Source organism: Protopterus annectens, chromosome 3.part1, assembly GCF_019279795.1.
Source record: "Protopterus annectens isolate FY-2018-M chromosome 3.part1, PAN1.0, whole genome shotgun sequence".
In the NCBI taxonomy this organism is placed as follows: Eukaryota; Metazoa; Chordata; order Ceratodontiformes; family Protopteridae; genus Protopterus; species Protopterus annectens.
In genome coordinates, this window is record NC_056732.1 from 881,357,635 (window position 1) to 881,377,233 (window position 19,599).

The following is a 19,599-nucleotide window of genomic DNA, read 5'->3' on the forward strand; positions in this document are numbered from 1 at the left end:
ATATATATATACATGTGACTGCACATACACATGCAGATATATGTACAGTAACATACATATGTAGAAGGTGCACACAATATGGAACAGTCAATATGCCTACAGTTAACACCTGAACAACTGGACACTGTATGAGCCACCCATACAAATGACATTTGTTGCCTGCAACATATACCCACAGAGAGGTCATATGAAAAACACCACACACAGGTTTGCAGAAATGGAAAGCCTTTAATTCTGTACTATTACAGTTCTATATGCCATGTCATATAGCTGTTCAGACACTGACAACCATATAAACAGAGTAATAACTGTGAAACAGTTACACTAATACAGTAGTCTCGAAAGGTTCAGAGCTCTTGCTGACCAGGCCAAGCCCTTCAAATTGTACAATAGTGAAGACAGACTGGGCCACAGGATACCAAACAATCAATAGTATGTAATGCAGGTGTATAGTTCAGCAGCCTCTATCTACACTCTGTACAAACTCAGTAGGTGGTAAAGACATCATGTGACCAAATGGGTTGTAACTGTTACATAACAAGGCATAACTGATGCCATCACGAGCACACCAACAAACAGAACAGTCTGTATGGCAGGAGGCAGTAGGCTTGCATTAACCCAATTGGTGTAAGTAATGTAAATATAGGTGAAGTATGCAGTACTGTACATCCAGATACCTTAAGGCAGCTCACCCCTGATACCCCCACATTTTGTAACAGCCTAGGTCATTTATGGCTCTCCCCCAAGACTCAATAATACAGGACCGTATACCACTGCTACATACACTGGCCTCTGGAATGCATAATGGCACACATTTATTGTGTAGGTGATGCCCACACATATAAGGCCCCAGCCCCACTGTATGTGTGGGAGATACAACAGCAGTGGACTAATGGCAGCAATGGCAGTGTGATATACTCACAGCCCACTACAGAAAAAGCACTGACAGCATGACATATGTGCAAAGTTTGGTATGTAGGTGGAGGACAGAGGCTGGAACACAGGCACATATGTGGAAAACTGTTGCCATACACTAAACAAGTTGCTGGTGTTACTGGATAGTCTGCAACATACCCTTAGTCAGGGAAATGAGGTTAGAAACAGAAATGGATGTAGCCATATACTGATAGCACTCAACACACACACACTGCCAGTGTAATATCTGACAAAGGACCTGTGTGTTGGACAGACAAAACATGATAGGCATACCTCTGGCCAGCAAGAGGATAGGCCCACAGTTATGAGCTATGCAGACAGACTGCATTCCAAGGTAAACCTAGTATGTACACACACACCCTGTAAAACCAGTACTATATAAAGAATAACACAGCTCTACTCACAGTCTGTCTGTAGTTCCTGATCCTCCTACAAATATGTGGCTGCCCTGAGTGTGCTGGTTCTCCTGTAAGAGGTATTGCTACCTGCTGTCTGTAACACTGATGCCCACACACAGGAAGGATGTCCATCACAGATGAAATGTAAAGGGACCACGCCCACATGATGTAGAGATTTATAGTGGGTGGTTGCCATGATAGTGGTAACTGGAAGTACTACATGTGTAGTTTTTATATATATATATATATATATATATATATATATATATATATATATGGTTATCTGGATAAGTATATGTACATATATTTGTAGTTTAGCTCTACCCCAGCCCCTACATTCCCAAAGTCATAGTGCAAGGCTATGTCAGGTATGTATAACAGGTATATTAGTAGACTATTGCTACTGTCATTGGGATTGTCTTCACAGACATGGTGTGTGTGAGAGGTCACATCTGCTTATAACATGTGCTCCATTGGCCGCTAACAGACATCCTAAGGACATCATTGTAAAGTACCGCTGCAAGCACATAATGCCCCTGTGGAATGCAACAGAGATATTGGCCAATATATATGGAAATTCTGACATACTCTGTACAGTCCAGAGGTGTACACATAAGCTCTTAGTGCAAAGCATGTGTACCATGCCTGACAATATGGAATGTAGACAGCCATGTAGATGGGTATAACACATAACAACTGGTATACATTTGCCACATGCATTCAGACACCCCTCTCTGGCCTGACACATAATGACCGCTGGTACAGGGGTGCCATGGACACATACTACCCACCAGATATTGACATACATCTGTACAGCATCCCACTGCTCTGTCTGACATACATGACTTTTAAGGGAGGCCCGGCAGCAGTACATCTGGCAAGTATCTGCACATGACATCTCACTGGGTAAGTACACTAAGCTGCTAGGCATGTAACAATGCACTGTATGGGCTACAGACAGACTGGCTCAACACTGGCCTACATCTCCTATGGGGGAATGCACATGTTCCTGCACATATAGCATGCTCAACAGGCATGTCACAGCACAGGGTAAGATACACCTGTGTGAAAGTGCATAACCACAACCAATGTGAACACAGCTACAGCCACATATGGTAAGTTTGCATAATATTACAATATATGGACTATCTGTTCTACACCATCCTCATATGTGCTACTCACAGACTGACCCTGCATATACTGAGCTGCTACACAGTGTGGTTTGATGGCTGTTTGTGGTATGGGACATGTGTGTGTATGGCCCTACAAACATGTATGCCAATATGGTACCATACAGTGGAGCAGCATGTAATACCAGATAGGAATGGAACTAGAACAATGACATCTACCACAGTCTGTAAACAGGCTAAAGTACATATTAACAATACACACACTGTCGACATTCACCATAAGTACACAGACCTCAGTACTGTACAAATATCCACAGAATGTCCAGGTTATGTCATGAAATAAAACCCCTACTGTACATAACATGTGTAGTAGTCTGATATATCACCAGCTTGTTATCAAATATGATGACACTAATTATGGTGTACAGCACATATGCACCACTTCATGCATGACATATGTACAAAGGTTGACAGAGGTGTGGCTGGAAGCACATACACAGGGCCAATATTGACATGTTGCTGTGATAACCTCATACATTTGCTTTTGTAACAGGGTTTGTTGCAACATATGTCCTATGAGGGATATGAAGTCAGTAACTGTCACAGCTTTTGCCATCTACAGACTCCAATCCTCACACTACCTTCTGCAGTCCACAGATAGATGATCCATGGGTAATGCATGAAACCAAAGGCACAACACTGCCCAGTCTGCAGATGACCCTGCAGATGGGGATTCCTCATAAACATGGTACTGACATGACAGGTATTGAGACATGTAGGACAGCCATATCCACACATACACTGTTAAACCAAAATTACTCTAAATGCAGCATAGCAGCACTTACAGTCTATAGTCAGGTCAGGCACATCCCCCTCCTGTTTGTTGCCCTGTTTCCACAGTGTATGTTGTTAGAGGTAAATCCCCAATCCATCTGAGATGCTGTTTGCCAAACAACATATCTAGTTCCTGCTCACAGTGAATGAAAAGGGCCAACACCACTGTGATGTTCCTAGATATGGGAGTGTGATTTCATGCAATTGGCTATGGGAATGTTACCACAGCTGTTCCACATGCAATCAGCTAGGGGAGGGCTGCAATTCATGCAGAGGCCATCAGCTGATCATGAGCATTACTTAAAGTACACATGCTGGTGCCTAAGCAAAGCAGGTGTAGGTCTCCACATCCAGCAGAGAGGGAGTGGGATAGGCAGACAGAGTGAAAGTGTCATGGAGGGCTGGGAGAGTAAAACTGAAGCATGTTTGCGTCACACACCTACCAACACAGGGTATCAAACCCCTGATGACTATGTAGTGTTATTACAGTTCTACGCAGTTATTGTATGTGCCACATGGGTAACCTGTTATGGAGCACTCAGAACATATATGTGATGGTGAGTGACATCTGCAACAGGGATACAATAGCTATATGGTAGGTAACGTACACATACCTGCCCACATGGGGTTGGGAGGGTGGCCTAATGGTTAAGGTGTTTTTTTTACAAAACACACAAGGGTAGGTTTGAATCTCACACAGGGGATAATTGGGGCTTAAAAAAATTTTTGCAAGGGCAATTAGCCTAGTACTAATCTATGAATGAATGAACAGGTGCCAGTGTCAACACAGCCACACTCTCACAGGGACGCACACACATTGGCACACTTGACAGGACCAGGAGTACAACTCATCAGTAGTGGGATTGCCACCACATCACTGTGCAGGTATAACATGCACCACACAGATCATACGGAGGTTGTATGGGAAAAGTGTATGAGGAGGTGTCTGACATCAGACAGCATGCTTCAGTATGCCCAAGAGGGTTGTAGTGAGTGTGGATGTGAACATACACACCATGCAACACACACACAAACACACAGGGTGCCAGTACTAATATGCATGGGTGCATGTCTGCATGGGTGTGTGGTGGTCGACTGTGCCAGCAGGCTATACAAGGGTAGGCAATGGGTATACCTTGGCATCAGGCAATATGACAATGGTCTGCATTGTGGCTCAGAGCTGTAGTTTCTGCATTTGCCCACACAGGTGGGTATTGTATCCCCCATCTAGTCACCTGGGTGAGTATTGTGTGTGGCCAATGCTGTGCATCGCTTGCCATGTATGTGTTCCTTAGTCCATGACATGGACGGTGTCTGGGATGTACACACCTGCCACATGCATGTACAGTGACATGCAAAACTGTAAAACATAAAAAGAATAGAGCGAACTGACCACAGCTGATATCAAAGTTAGTAAAATGGTAAAGGTTTATTGAAGTAAGCGCTTTTGCGGTAAATAACAAATCGCTTCCTCATATTCATGCTGTGCCCATAGCTATGCCAACCTTCTGTAAATACACACATTCATTAAAAATGAATATATTGTTGTCTAGAATAAATTCCACTAAACTGCAGATCAGTTCAATTTTAGTATTATTATACACTTTTTTAGTGTTGAGCAAGTCACGAATCCTCTCAATCCCCCAATTATTGGGAATCATCATAAATAGTGACGCTATATCCATGGTAACAAAAATGAATTCGCTCTTTGTATTCATCATTATTTCATATAAGGATTTTAGAAAGGTTTTTATGTCTTTTAATACTGTATCACAACCTTCCAATACAGAGTGTAGGCACTTCTCAACATATATATATAGGGCTTCAGTAGCCCATCCTCTGCTAGAAACAATAGGTCTCGTGGGAGGGCAATTTATGTCTTTATGAACTTATGGTAAACCATAAATTATAGGAATAATAGGAAACTCAACATTAAAATAATTAAACAGTTCCTCAGTAATGTAGTGTGAAATGAACAAATCAAAAATGAAGACCGATACTCTATCCATAATAGCCTTAGCTTCCCTGTCAGAAATGCAAAGGTAAGTGTTAGTATCACCTAATAGTTGCAACATTTGCTGTATATAAAAAAGTTTATCCATAACTACTACCCCACCCCCTTTATATGCAGGCCAAATTTCAATACTTGATAGACCCTTAAGTTGCAGTAGGGCTTCGTTCTCACTCTTACTTAAATTATAAAAGATGTGTTAATTCCTATTATTAAATTCTGCCGTGATTTCCTTCTAACAGACAGAAACAAAAGTTTCTATGGTGGGGTGTGGTTTCGGTATAAACATGCTAGGCTTTTTGAAAACTGTATTAGTCATTAATTTATTTGTGCCAAACATAGTTTTTAATGTTAAAAAATGTGCAAATAGTCTGAGTTCTTTCAAAAGCTCAAAAAGCGTTGTTTTCTGTGCCGGAATAAAAGTTAGTCACTTATTTAAAAGGGACTTCTGTGCTTCAGTCAACTCTATACTAAATAAATTGATTACCAATTTCTCATATTACTGCTGCATGTGGTCATTGTATTCAGATGAATACCTCTGTCTCTAGTTTGTTGTGTTCTGCCCTTCCTTCCCCTTTTGGACCTTTCTCTGATGGGCAGAGCGTTGTTCAGGACAAATTATTCTAGACAACAATATATTCATTTTTAATGAATATGTGTATTTACAGAAAGTTGGCATAGCTATGGGTACAGCATGTGCCAATAGCTATGCCAACTTAACATTGATCTCATGGGAGACTAGTTTTTTGTCAGAGGGTAGTGACTTTTACAATGAGGTTCTATGGTACACACGTTTTGTTGATGATTTTTTTTGCTAAGGGGAGGGACCATTGATAGGTTGGAACTATTTGTAAACTATCTACATTGTACAACTGACTTTTTAAGGTTCACCTTTCAATATTCGGATAAAGAAATAGATTTTCTTGATGTTAAAGTATGCAAACATTCATCACAGGAAATAGTTACTGGTCTATATAGGAAACCCACACATAAGAATAGTATACTACATAAAAGTAGTATGCACCCCACTCATGTCTATAGGAATGTAATTAAAGGGCAATTTTTGAGGATGAGCAGACTTCACAATACAGATGAGGGCCTACAAGAAGCAGTCACCTTACTGGAAAATTACTTCAAAAAGAGAGGCTATAATAAAAAGGAAATAGATGACAGTATTGAAAAAAATGTATGAAGGACGTAAAAATAGAGGGACCCTATACTATTCGGATGAGGTTCAGAATGTATTGTCAAAAGAGAATAACATGAGTAAGGTCAGGTTTCCAATAACTTATTCGAGTGACATCAGAAGATTCTGTGGGATCTTTGAAAATAATTGGGGTATCCTGACTACTATAAATGAACTGCAGGGGGTTATAGACAATAAACCTAGTTTTTCCTTCAAGAATAAAAAGTCACTAAAGAGGCACTTATGCTACAAAGTAAATTCCAAAAGAAATAATGAACAGTCTCCCAAAGAATTGGAACTTTCCCATGTAGAAAGTGAATGGCATGCAAATATGTACAGTAAATCTACTTTTCAACACCAGACTTGTAGATTTGAAATAAATATAGATTTTTATGCTGATTGTAGAACTAGATATCTGGTATATTTCAGTTTCTGTACAGTCTGTCATGCCTTCTATATAGGCAAAACTGACAGGCTATTTAAAGAACATATACAAGAACACCTGAGGGACATTAATAATAAGAAAAAAAACAGTGCCTTGATCAAATATGTACAGTCTGCAGGTCCATCACATATTTGTAATTTTATGGCTCTAGAGGTTGTGCAATCAAATATTAGAGGTGGGGATATGAGCAACATTGTAGAAGAAGTGGAGCAGAAATGGATTATGTTACTGAAGGCAGATAGCTACCCAGGGTTAAACAGTGCAGTGTCACTAAAACCTTTTTTGAAACCGCTTAAGCATTGGAACAAACATATTTTTATCAGTATATTAGGAATTAATTTATGTTGTTGTTATGCAGGACTGTTTTAAAATGCTGTTGTTTTTAAAAAAAATGTTTTGTACTTATTTTATGATGTCATTAATGAGAAGCTACATGATTGGATATGGTATGATTCAAATATGGAGAGATTATACGTGTTAGTCAGAGGAAGCGATTCGTTATTTATCGTGAAAGCGCTTACTTCAATAAACCTTTACCATTTTACTAATTTTGATATCAGCCATGGTCAGTTCACTCTATTCTTCTTATGTATTATGTTTTCAAGTGAATGCCAATTGTTTATTCAGTCAAAGAACCTTTTTTGCAACATGTGGAACTGTATCTGGGGTGTCTGGCCCATGTTGTGAACACAGGTTATCATCAAATGTACCAGTCTTGCCCACCTGTGGCGGGGACTGGTAATGGGCAGCAGGTTTACCCTGCACCTACATTGATAGCATCCTAACAGCATTCCCTGATGTCAGTGGCATCTGTCCATACAGGGCATGTTGTCAGGCATGGCATGTCCATTGTGGGTCACATGTGATGGCACCACTGGTGATGCAGGTGTCCATTGGGGAGGTGCACTGTCTGCATGTAAGTGCATATTGGACAGATGGACAGGGTGACATGCCCTCTGTAGCCCACTGCTATCACTCCATAGTTACTATCAGTGGCCAATATGCAGTGTACTACTCACATATTGGCTTTTGCCTAGGCATGTGTGTGTGTATAAGACATGGGTTGAGGGTGTGCTCTGGTTAATACTGGGGTTGATAACTGTGATTACCTGGCCTTGATGTCACAGGTATGGGTATGGCTTTGCATCCCAGCTTCTCAGCTATTTCACATCTGTTATCCCTGTATGGTGGACATTGTGATATATAGTAGGACCACCATATAAGAAATATGCAAAACCCACTCCACATTAGCCACAGGTGTCACACACTCCTCTACACAGAATACAAGTTGCAAGTACACACACACACACACACACACACACACACACACACACACACACACACACACACACACACACCTGTTATGTCCGGGAGTAGAATTCCTACCTAACTAGTTTATTACATTACAGCACTACGCAGTTATAGTACGTGCCATGGACATTACTGGTATACTCATTCCCCAAAGGTGTATTTCACAATGAATGACATCAGCTGGATTGCCAAAGTAGGACATTTGAAATGTACTGCGAGTGACTAGCCTAAAATCCATTGCTCCCTACACAGACAGTGACACACACACAAAACATCCACAACCGACATGTGTGGGTATAGAACCCCTAACAAAAGTGTATATCATAATACAGCATGGAGCTGTTATACAATGCACCACAGAGATTACGAGTGAACTCTTACCCCAAAGGTGTATTTCACAATGAATGACATCAGTAGGATTGCTAAAGTAGGGCATTTGAAATGTACTGCGAGTTACTAGCCTAAAATGCATTGCTTCCTACACAGCCAGCAGCACACATACACAAAACATCCAGAACTGCCTTGGGTGGGGATGGAACCCTACCACAGCTCTAAATCACACTATAGCAGTATACACTTACAGGATGCGCTACAGAGATCAATATTTACAATTTTCCAAGGGGGGTATTTCTAGGTGGGTGACATCAGCAGCCTTGCCAAAGCTGAGTATATGAATTGTAAGGCGTGTGAGTACCCTAAAAAGGATCACTCTTGATACAGACAGGGTCAGACAGACATACACTTACCATGTCTGGGATTACAGCACTTACCTAACTACTTTATCACACTATAGCAATACACAGTTACAGGATGCACTACAGAGATCACTGTGTGACAATCTTCCCAGAGGTGTATTTCTAGGTTGGTGACATCAGCAGCCTTGCCAAAGTTGAGTATATGAATTGTAAGGAGTGTGAGTAGCCTAAAAAGCATTGCTCTCTACACAGTCAGACACACACACAAACACAGATGCCAAGTCTGGGGTAAGAACTCCTACCTAACTAGTTTATCACACTACAGCAGTATGCAGTTATGGAATGCACCACGGAGATTAGTGGGCTACAGCTCACTCAAAGGTGTATTTCTCATTGGATGACCTCAGCAGGCTTGTCATAGTAGGGCTATGGAGAGGGCAGTGTGAGCATGGGCAATAACCCATTCATCTAGGGGATGACATGCCACATGCGGGCACACACATGGTCATATCCTCTCAACTGTCTCTGATTTTCAGGGACGTCCCTGATTTTGACTCAAAATTTAGCTCTGTCCCTCTTAATCCCTCCCAAAACTTGTGACTTTTGGAGGAAAGGTGGTGAATTACACTTAATGAATAATGACAATAATTAAGAGTTATAGACTTCTTTTACTTCAGAAAATGTGTATTAATTCATATGCTCTGATTCTGTCAATGTTTCAAAATAATAGCACTAATATTTTAAAAGTGTCCCTGATTGTCCCTGATTTTTTCTTGACTTGTCCCTGATTCTGTTGAAATTTGTCCCCGATTGGTTGAGAGGTCTATCACAGGTACATGTATACAGCTACTAGATGACTACTTCATTGTACAGTCATGTTGCACATGTGGCACATGCACCACATAGTATTTAATGATGACAGATACTGGTGGCTAGTATCTGCAGTGAGTGACATCTGCACCTCAAGTGTTTGGGGCCCTTTGGCTGTGTGCTGGGTGGGACAGGCCTGGATGGCTCCTTGTCATGGTCACCCTCTTCCACACATCTATGTCCATCTACCTTTGGCTTATTATAGTGTGTTGTCCTTACATATATGTCTGTGTTCCTATTCACTGTGCGTACAAGGCATTAGTGGTGCATACTGACAAGTGTCTGCACTAAAAACTGCAACTGCCAGATATGCCTGGTCCACTGGTGTTTGCAGACATGGCCTTAAGTGTGTGAACATGCCCAGTATGGCCATCTGTATTGCATGTGTGGATCAAGTCCAGGTAGTTTGTACTGCTGTGCTGTCCTTTGTGTTGTACACCGACAGGTAGCATGCTGTCTCTGCAGGGTATCCATCGATCATTTGGCATTGACTGTTGCTACATTTCTAACTAGTGGGGGTGAGACACTTGACTGTTTCTACATTTCTACACAGGTTTGGGGGGCACACCTGACTGTTACAATATTTCTATGTAGGATGGGGGGCTCATCTGACTATTTCTACATTTCTTCACAGGATTGGGGGGGGTACACATGACTGTTACTATATTTATATGTAGGATTATGGGAGGGCACACCTGACTATTTCTATATTTCTACACAAGATTGGGGGGGCACACCTGACTGTTCTTATATGTCTATGTAGGATGGAAAGCACACCTGACACTTGTGCACATTTGCTAGGACTGTACTGGTATGTCAGGTACTCCATTTCAGGTCTGTAGTCCTACCTATCATGCTGGCTAGAGGCATACTAGTGTACTACAGATCTTAGCTTTTATTTACCTACATATTATTTTCTGACTTCCTAGCCTTCACAACTGACATCCCACTGCCTGGCCTGCTGTAGTCTGACTGTGTAGGCCTGGGGGAGGTTACCCATAGGCCTCTTTCAGAGGCCATAGTACAGCCTTTGTTTGTGTTTGTCTACACCTGTCCTGCTGGCTGTGACTGTTGTTGGGTATGTGACCCCCCTCCGACTGGCATGTGTGAGTCACTTACCTTGTGGGTGTCCCAGTATTGAGGGTGGTGCGGAAGGGCTGCCTATGTTGGATGCACATAGTACACTCCCTACACATGGTTAAGGACAGGTAGTGTAATGTTTGGCATCCCTTTTACTGTATGTGAGAGCCAGAGAGAGGTGTTATTCCCTGGGTCACACCCATGTCAGTGTATGTGCTATGCGTTACCTCTTTGCCAAGGCAAGGGCATACTGGGCATGCCTCCTTCTGCCTACTGGGGCAGGCTCAGGCTGTTCCTCCTCTGGGTCAACCTGTTCCTGTGCAGGCCTTGGCATTGGTGGAGGGCTGTGTGGCCCTGCCCCGTGCTGTTCCTGCTGCAGCTGTTTCTGCAGGATCATATTGTGTAGCATGGCACATACAAGGACAATTTGGGTACATGTAGCTGGTGAGTTCTGCAAGGCTCCACCGGATGTGTGCAGGCACTGAAATCATGACTTGAGCATCCCAAACACATGCTCTATTATGATTCTTGTTTGTGTGTGTACCTCATTATGGAGTTCTTGTTTGGGTGTGTTTATATTTCTGATGGTGTCATCAGCGACAGCTCCAGTGTGTATCCAGCATCCCCCACTAGGTGACCATGTGGGATGTCCCCAATGGCAAATTTCTGGTACAGCTGCATCAGATGCCAGATGTGGGAATCGTGATAGCTTCCAGGGCAGCCAGCACACATGTTCATTATTATGCCCTTGGCATTGCACATGACCTGGCAGTTGATGGAGGGAAGGCCTGGCAGTTGATGGAGGGAAGGCCTTGCAGTTGATGTAAACCCTACCATGCTCACTGGGTGGTGCTTTGACGTGTAAGTGCAGTCTATTGCACCCAATACCTCAGGGTATTCTGCTATTTGGTGGAAGAGACGCATATTGCTGACTAATGCCTCACGGGTGTTGGGGAACTATACATGCTCACCGACATGTGCGAACATGGCATCCAGGAACTGGTGGAGTACTCTGGATGCTGCTGCCTGTGAAATCCCCATCATATCCCCAGTTGGCCTTTGGAAGGTACCTGTAGCTATTATTCTTAGGCCTACACATACTTTGGTATCCACTGGAATGGATTCCCCTCTGTTAGTTCTGTGTGTCAGGCATGGCTGGCACAGCTCAACAATTTGCTGTGGGAGGTCCCTGTCCACCCTAAAGCGCTCCACTATCTCCAGCTCATGTAGCCCTTGGTAGCTTACCATTGATCTGTAAACTCTTCTCCGTCTCCTCACTGTGGGTTGCTCGGCAGCATTCACATCCTCACCACTCACAGCCTCTTCCACAAGTTATGTGATAGCAATTGCAGCCCCTAACATTTTACTGTTGTGAGTGTTAAAAGATCCCAGTTTGTTTTCACCGGTGGTGTAGAGTGTGGGTAAAAAAACAGAGCGGTAGGTGTTTGCATAGTTTATAGTAGTGTTCTGCACTGGGCAGGTCTGCTGCCTGCGTAATTGGCTGGTTCTGATACATTTCACCTGGCAGCTAAGCTAGTACTCATTGATTGTCTTCCTACTGCTGTTTTCCCTTCCCATTGCCCTTCTGTTTAAGCCCGTGTGCTCGTCGTGCAGAGTACTCAAATGTGCACACTGCTGCTGTTTCCTGATTTAACCTCTTTTTTCTTCCTGTAAAACCCAGTGTGCTGCGCGCACACCTGCTTACACTTTGCAAAGACTGCTAGTCAGGTTTAGACTCACCCCCTAGCTTAGCTGTGCTAAGCTAGGAGCAAACCCGAGCCACTGGGCTCCAATCAGTTTACAGTATGCCTGACACCCCCCCTCCCATGATGTTACTTAACTCCTAGGCTTACACACAGCTATTCATACTCTTACACTGTTGGGACGTGACTCACATGCTGGGGAAAACCTGGGATTCACTAACCTTCCCCTCATTTGCATAGGATTGCCTGCTAATGCATAGTTACATGTGTCACACTGAACATCCCCCCTTACCAACCACTACTCACTGGCCAGGTTGTCTACTATCTGCCATTGACTTGCATAGCAGAATACTGATTTTAGTTAGAATGCTTATTTTAGGTTTATTTTATTATTTTCCCTCTATACCATTTGCGTGCAGCTACCCTATGCTTAAACAGGCGAGATCGGCTAAAAAAATAAAAGTTTATTTTTGTATTTTTTGTATTGTTTGCAATGCCAATGGCCTTATACTTGGCCATTGTCATGCTTCCTCTATGATATGCAGTCTTTATTTGGAGCTGTCATAGCTATGTTTTTGGATTTTGCAGAAAAGTACTCACTTACTAACCAAGTACATTTCTATAGATAGCACTAGTCTTGCATGTACTGTTGCAAGCTTCCTGGATTGCAAAATCATGTCATTTGCATGAATTTCACCTGCAAATGTGGTGATTTGCATACCAGGGCTTAGTGCATGCAAGATTAGTGCAGGAGCGCTCATGCACGCCCCTGCAGGCTATAATTGCATGGCAGACATATTGCCTGCTTGAGCTCCTGCTCCAATCTTGCACTCCGTGCAAGCTTTTGAGAATCTGGGGGACCCCCGGATTTTCAAAAGCTTGCACAGCATGCATGATTAATGTAAGAAGAAATTTTTCCAATATGTCGACCGAGCGATCCACGTACATGCACGTTTGACGTGCACGAGTGCTCTAGCACAAGTGTTGCACATTCCCAGCCCCCGTATGCAAATGACCCCATTTGTAGGTGAAAACCATGCAAATGAGGTAAATCTGCCATCCAGGAAGCAGGAAGCAGGGCGTGCAGGACTAGCATAATATGTAGAAATGTACTAGGTTAGTAACCGAGTACAGTACTTCAAACTCCAAAACGGAACTAGGCCAGCACCAAATAAAACAGAGAAAACACAAGTCCAAGCACTTTTACCAGTATTCATTTTTTTTCTTTTATTTGCACTCGATCTGGTATCTCGGCCATTCGCCTTCACGGATCACAAAACGTGTATGCTTCAAACATCTTTTTATACATAAGCATACACATTCAGAAGCAATTAGCGCAAACAACTTATCCAATTATACAATTATTCAATTTTAACAATTAAATCAACATTACATCAAATTCATCACATTTTACTGAAAATATTAATAGCAATAATACTCATAGCAATATTTTTTTTCTACATACATTATCTACTAAATTCATATACATATTTTTAAATTAGATATCATATTACAAGAAACTTTTTTATTATTAACAAGACAAATATATAAACAAGAATAAATTATTTTACTATTATTTTCTTTTATTTCTTTTTTTAATTTCATCAAATCTAAATAGCCAGTTCTAAATTGAGTCCAAAAGGCTTTAGAGTTCCAAATTTTAAAATCATCTTTGTCTCTAATTCAAGTAACTTATAGAGATAATCATTCCCTCCCATGGAAAAAGGTTTACCCAAAACACAAAATTTAATACAATCAAGGGAGCCATCATGTTTTTGAACAAAATGTTGGGCCACAGGACTACCTTCACTATGATTTCTAATGTCTCTTAAATGCTCTAACACACGAATTCTCACCATTCTTTTGGTTTGCCCAATATACCAAATATCTAAACATGAACAACTTAATGCATACACTACCCATATAGATCTACAGTTGAAATGAAATTTAGGATTAAAAGAAACATCATTGATAATATTCACATTTTTTACCCTATCACATAAACTACAATACCCACATGGAAATGTACCAAGGGTCATATTACCAATTTCATTCCCTTTCAAAAAGTTGAAATTTAATAACTCTTTTAGATTTTTTCCCCTTTTGTAAAAGAAAGTAATATGCTCAGGGAACAAATAGCCAATTTTATCATCTTCTTTAATTAAATACCAATATTTCATTACTATTCTCCTTATTTCATCTGAAAGAGGAGAACATTTAGTTACAAAAACAAATTTCCTTGATCAGTATCTTCAATACATTTTTTAACTACCACTTTTTCCTTAGTGTATTTTAGTTTCTTATACTTACATGGTCCCTCATAAGTCTCCCCAAGAACTTTCTTTTTACACTTTAATAATTCTTCTTTATCATAACCTCTCTCACTTAATCTCATCTCCACATTATTCAATTCATTTTCTCTCTCTCCAAAATCACTGGTATGATCTAATATTCTTTGAAATTCACCTAAGGGTAGCGACCGTAATAAATGTTCCGGATGCATGCTGGTAGCATGTAGAAACATATTTACTGCAGTATTTTTCTTAAAAGGTCTAAAACCTATTTGATTTATGTCACTATATAGCGTCACATCCAGAAAATTATTTTTTTCCCTACTAAAGTCATACGAAAAAGCTTATCCATGTTCATTAATATTTAAAGTCTCAAAAAAATCAGAAAAATCATCAATTTCGCCCTTACAAATCATAAACAAATCATCAATAAAGCATTTGTATAATATAACATTATTCTTATAAAAAGAAGTAGGGTAAATAAATTTCCTTTCAAAAAATCCCATATAGATGATAGCATATGAGGGCGCAAAAGCAACCCCCATAGCTGTCCCCTTTAGCTACAAATAAAATTCATTGTTGAAACTAAAGTAATTGTGAGTTAGACAAAATTCTAAAAGATTAACTATATACGTAGTCCTGGGTCCCTCTCCTAACATTTCCATTACTGCTTCCAAGCCCCATCTTATACTGATATTCGTATAAAGTGATTTTACATCAATTGTCACCCAATAATAATCTTGGCACCACTTCACCTGGGAAATTGAGAAATTCAGATATTTCTTTATGTGGAAATCAAAAAAAATATTAACATTACTGAAAAGCGAACCTATGCCCGATACTATAGGTCTACCCGGAGGTTTTTCAAGACACTTGTGTATTTTTAGTAGGGCATAAAAAATAGGTGTTCTAGGTTTCTTAATGAAAAGTTTAGCTAAATCCTTCCTATCAAAAAATCCAAGATGTTCCCCTCGCTCCAGTAATGCTAACAATTCATTATTAAATTCTAATGTTGGGTCCTTTCTTAATCACTTGTATTCAAGACTGTTATGTAACAAGTCAGCCACCATTTCACAATACCTTAATTTGTGTAAAATGACCCAGTTTCCACCATTATCAGCACATTTAAAAATGTACCCCCAGATTCATGAAGCTCAGCGCAAGTCCGGCGTAAGGCTTGCACCGGCCGTGTGGCGTAGATGTGGAGTAGACACACCATATGCATATTAATGAAGGCGCACAGCTGCCACAGCCACATGCATAGGAAACGTGCACGAGTGTAATGGGCATATCGAAGTTGCGCAGGGAGGCGTGTCAACGTCGGCTTTCGAGGAGCAACCTAAACTGCTGAATATTATATTCCGCCAGCAATAGTAATCATACCTATCAGTGTCCATGGAGACTGAAACGTATGCAAAGCAGAGTCCCTGCGAACAGAAAATGAAGAGTCAAACACATATGCACGGTAGGGAATAACGGGTCCCTACCCATGAACAAATGAAAGGAAAACCGTGTGCCTGTAGTCCAACATAGTGTTGATAGCTATACCATGTGGAAGTGAAACGTATCAGATGTTAGCGCGCCGCCAGTAGGTACGTCCAGTCCAACGGAGAGGGTCACCAGCCGACCCATAATTTGAGGGAGGGAACATAGCTGTGCAGATGTGTCCATAACAAAATACACGAGGAGAAATGTAGATATAGGTAGTGACCGTATGTCTGAATCATATCCCACAAGCCATGTAATAGTCACATACAAAAGGTATGTCCATATTTCACATACCAAATGTGATAGGGAATAGCATACGCATGTAAATGAAACAGAAGGAGCATATAAATGAGCCATAACAACACAGACACATGTAGGCTGAAAGGAACAGCATGATCCGTACCATCGACCAAGATTACCACCTGTCCCACTTTGCGAGCGACAGTCCCTCTGTGGGCAGAAGTGTCCTGACACAAACATGTAAAACTGGCAAATGTCCAGAGAATATAGGACATAATTCCTCCATAGACGTCATGCAATAGTTGCATTAAACATATTTCACTGGACGTATAATACATAAATGTCATAACAAACAGAAGAAGATACCGAAATGCTACAAGAACAAGCTTAGATATAGGCAAGAATTGTAAGTTCTATCTGCCGAACTGACCTTGGGTATGTGTCGGCCTGTAAAATATGCTGTGTTCACCGCAACTGTCACAGTAGGGTTGCCACCCTTTCAAATGGCCAAAGTGGGACATGTTTGGTACAGACATCAGACTGTACAGGCCGACACATACCCACAGCCAGTACAAAGGACTGAATATAACTGTTTTGCCTACAGAAAAGCGTATTCCTGTAGCATTTTAGTTGCTTATTCTGTTTCTCATAACAGTCAGGTATTTCAGATACAGAATTAACTGTTTAATGCAACTATCACATAAAATATAAGAAATATGTTTGTCCTAAAATCTCAGGACATTTGCCATGTTGACAATTACATGTCAGGACAAAACTGCCCAAAGAGGGACTGTCCCTCGCAAAGTGGGACAGGTGGTAACCCTATGCCACACTGTGGCCAATTGAAAAGGTGGAAACAAAACCAATGACTGTGGGGAGGCAATGTCCATGACGGTCGGACATGTGTAAGGAATAGCTTGGACATAGGAAAAGGTGCCATCCTACCAATGAGTAGAACAGGGTGGCAAAATCCGGACATCAGCTGTATAATCCGAATGTGTATGTGACACAGTCGAACGGGTAGTACCCGGATACACCAACCGAGTAATGAAAGTGAAGTAAGGCCGTGTACCTATGTGCATGAGGTATAGCATATGGAAAGCAAACATGGCAGGGTAGTCCACACAACCATAAAGGTACCTGAAACATGTAGGGTAGTCAATGTGTAACTCTGGCCGTGTCATGGGCCAACAACCAAAGTAGTGCTCTATGGGGTGTGAGTAATTTGCGTGTGAGGGGTGTGTGTGTTTAATGGTAAATTCCTCAAAGGCGATACTTGTGTCGTATGCAGAAAAGGTGAACTGGAGGTGTATGAGGGGGCAGCAGGTGAAGTGGAAAGAAATAGAACCTCATGTAGAAACAACTGCAAGACAAGCAGACAGGCCATAGTGTAGAACACAATCTCACAAACATATGAATATGGAAATATGCGAGACAAATGTATAGATACAGCACCGTCACATACCCACAGATGGGTCCTGATGGAACTGGCCATAACAAACACAACACACCTGGATGCATAATAGCCTACCCAGCATACCCTCCACAACACACAACCTGCCACCATACCAGAACGTCCACCAAATCCAGCCGTACTTGGTCCACTGGTTTGTTGCAGAAACAGCTACACACAGTGACCCCTACGCATATGCAGTAGGTATTGTCACCCTAGGCAGTGTCAGGATTGCAAACCATGTATCCCCTGCAGGTAAAACCCCCTGCATGTTTTCGTGCAGCCACAAAATTCTTCGTTATCTAACTTGTTTTCGTCTTGACCAGTTTTTGGGATATCCCTCATGGGATGACCAACTTGTGTAAATAGTAGAATGGGTATGACGACATGATGTCCAATCCAGTAGATATCTGGACACAAGTCAGAATGTGCAGTGGAGGTCCATGACACTGTCCAGCCCTAAGTGGGCATGCATAACCTACCACCCAGGATAAAATACCTTCCCGTGACGCACATGTCCAGACACGAATAGGAGGGAGAATATAATGCACACATTTGCAAAGTGGAAAATGGCATGAGGGTGAGGAAGACACTGTGTAAACAGGTCAACCCTGATCAAGTGTGAGGGACCCTGACTGTTTGCAGTAGTGACTGACCATACCTGTGAACCTGTGTGAGCAAGATATCTGGACAGAGCCATGAATATAAGTGAGACAAAGGTCCAAAATCAGGGACAATTTGTAAACATATCTCTTAGAAACATAGAATTTGATAGAATAACAGTTTGCACATTGGCATTAATGTCTGGAGTATGAAGTCTGAAACCCAACTGTCTGTCAGCACGTTCCGACTGCAGTCTTTAATGCTGAGCTACTGCTGTGCCAGAAAACAACAGCGTATTACAGAGGTCTGTGCCATACCACTCAACTGTCCGGATATTCGCAGAATGACTAGGGTCACCACCTGTCCCACTTTGCGAGTAACAATCCCTCTCTAGGCAGTTGTGTCCTGTGAAAAAAATCAACACATAGCAAATGTCCTGAGAGTTTATTTCCTAATTTACTTTAATAGTCGCATAAAATGGTTATTTTATATATGAATCCTCAATATGTTATGTGAAGTAGCATAACCAATTCAAATGTTACTAGAATAATCTATTATATGTACAAAAAAGGTTAAAGTTCAGTACTATGCATGGCTGTAGGTATGTTTTGTCCTGGAAAATCTGACATCTCTACAGAACATGTCCCACTTTGGGCAGTCAAAAAGGTGGCAACCCAAAGAATGATGACAGGTTCGCCCCATAGTGTTGGTGTGTGCCTCCGACAATCTGCACCAGTGTGGTAAATAGTTGAGGATTGACGTCACTAAATAATGAGAAATATCCTGAGTATAAGACTCCACAACCTGCACAAAAGTCATGCTAATGCAAAACCTAGCATTCTATCAATGTTCTAAGCTTGTAAGAGCAATCGTTAAAATGTGTCCCTAATTGTCCCCCCATTGTGTAGGTTTTGCACTGGTTCAG